This window comes from Mugil cephalus, chromosome 1 (assembly GCF_022458985.1).
Source record: "Mugil cephalus isolate CIBA_MC_2020 chromosome 1, CIBA_Mcephalus_1.1, whole genome shotgun sequence".
Classification (NCBI taxonomy): domain Eukaryota; kingdom Metazoa; phylum Chordata; class Actinopteri; order Mugiliformes; family Mugilidae; genus Mugil; species Mugil cephalus.
This window is the reverse complement of record NC_061770.1, coordinates 30,339,258-30,341,545: the sequence shown is the minus strand read 5'-3', so window position 1 is coordinate 30,341,545 and position 2,288 is coordinate 30,339,258. Positions and strand designations below refer to the sequence as shown.

General features: G+C 46.5%; 1 long non-coding RNA gene across 1 annotated transcript; it reads right to left on the bottom strand.

Moving 5' to 3' along the window:
- Positions 1-438: 438 nt before the first annotated feature.
- LOC125020383 lies at positions 439-2,062 on the bottom strand. Its single transcript, XR_007114199.1, has 2 exons — positions 1,570-2,062; positions 439-1,171 (listed from the first exon to the last, which is right to left on the bottom strand). It is a non-coding gene; the product is annotated as an uncharacterized LOC125020383 (long non-coding RNA).
- Between the last annotated feature and the right edge of the window lie 226 nt (positions 2,063-2,288).

The window sequence follows — 2,288 nt, the reverse complement described above, 5'->3', positions numbered from 1 at the left end:
ATAGACCACAGTTATCATGCTACTGAGCATCTACATTGTTTGAAGTTTTGGTGCTGTCTTTAACTTTCTGCACAATGTAATACACAGGTTAAGCTCGGACAAGTTACCCATACAATCTGAGATTTGCATTCAGTTATTTAAGTTTCTGTATCAGTTCCCCCCCGCATTTTTGAGCTCAAGTATAGGTTATTGACCCACATTCAAAACCTTGGGAAATCTGTTTTTCTGTAGTCAAGTTGGATAGTTAGATGTATAGTTGGAGTTAACTGAACTGAGTTAACTGAAGCCTGGTGATGTTTGGCTTCTGTTAGCATAAAAATGAACTGGTGGTTTTTAACCACTGCAGAACCAGTACTGTAAAAGAGAATTTAAGTTGAGCTGAATGTAAACAGAGATAAAATTACGATATATAATATCCCTATTTTAAACATTTAGCAGAAAGTATAATATATTTTATTGTCATGTTTTTTGGGAGGCCGGGAAGATGTGGTGACCAGCTCAGGATTAGAGATGTGGACAACATGAACAGCATCCTGCTTGGGATCGGAGACATGGATTGGAACAATCAGCTCCCCTGGAACAGAGACGTGAACAGGAATGACGGGCGGTGCTGCAGAGGTCCGGTGGGGTGCAGGCACGGGGACTGGAGGAGTGATCACCCGGAGACAGGGGGGGAGGTGGCTAAAGCGGTGATCATCCTCGCAAATTCCAAATATGACAGACATGACAGAAACACACGGAGGCACGAGTCTCAGGGAGTCTCTACATTTCTCAAGAGGGCAACCCAGAGGCCAACAAGACGTGGTCGAGTCGCTCCGTGAAGATGTGGTGGGCCACTCCGGGGGTCGCTCAGGATCAGAGATGTGGACAATAGAAAAGGCAGCCTGCTCAGAATCGGAGATGTGAACAGGAATGACAGGAGGCGGTGCAGAGGTTCGGAGGCGCACAGGCACGGGGGCCAGAGCAGTGATCACCCTCGTGGCAGAGACAGGGGGTGAAGTGGCAGAAGTGGTGGTCACCCTCGGGACAGGAGCAGAGGTGGGGACTGGTGCGGTCCTGGGGCTTGCTGGATGGCAGTCAGTATGGCAAGAATGAGCAACCGGGTGGAAGGCAGACCGGCCCCCGTCTGGAGCTCTGGTCCAGGATAGGGTTAGTTCCCAGGACAGGGAGTCTGGAAAAAAAGGTTTTAATGAAACAAAGGGGAAACACAAGGTGCTGCAGAAGGCAGGTAAATCCAAAATAATCAAAAACACAGCGAAAGGACAAGAGGCGCAGGAACAAGGGCACAGAAGGAACTCATGGAATACAAAGGGAAGTAACGCATGGATGTAACACAGCTTGGGGACACAACAACGTGACAGAACAAAGGAAAGGCAGGGCTATAAGACACAGGTGAGACAGATCAGTGCAATCACACGGGGAGAAATCAATGAGCAATGACGGACACATGAGGAAACACCAGTCAGGAAATCAAGTTCAAAATAAACAGGAAACTCAAAACATGACCACGAAATAAAAGACATACAGAACCAGACTGTAATCTGGACTGTATGTTTTTATACGGTATACCTGCATGCCCCCCTTCTTCTCTTTTTGTCTGAGTTCTATAGCAGAAACGGCACCAGGCATAGCCTTAGCCAACTAGTTGCAGTTTTGTGTCACAGGTGTAGGAGTGAACAATTAAGATAGAGTGGAATTAAAGCAGTACTTAGCTCAGAGGATTGGTGAAGCTAGCCTCTACCCCTCCACATTTCCCGTGACCCATCTCTCCTATATCCTGCGCAGCCCCGACTCCTCTTGTTCGTCGTTGTCGTGCCCTGCGCTGCCACACTCTCGTCTTCCCTTTCCACACCTGTAGCCTCTGCTGGCCTTCCGGAGCAGTACTGGATGGCGCGAAAACCCCGCTGAGACAAAATTACTACTAGTCCCACACCAAAACATTGTCACCCTGTGACATTTGAAATGGACTGATCTTTGCAGAGTTCTTTGCAAATTATCCAAACAACGTCAAGGAAAATCAAAGAGAAAAAAGATTGTTTTGGTACGCGTGGATGTGGCCTAATATGACATGACAGCAAAGAAAGGAAAAGGCAGGGTTATATATCCATAAGAGGGCTACGGTGACGAGACACAGGTGAAACCAATAATCAGTCAAAGGAAGACAAAGGAACATAAGAGAGCAAATCAAGAAACAGCAAAATAAAACGGGAAACTCAAAAGATGGCAAAAGACATACAGAATATCATGTCAATTTATTAAAGTAAATTTCTGCAACGGCTTCTTTTCTT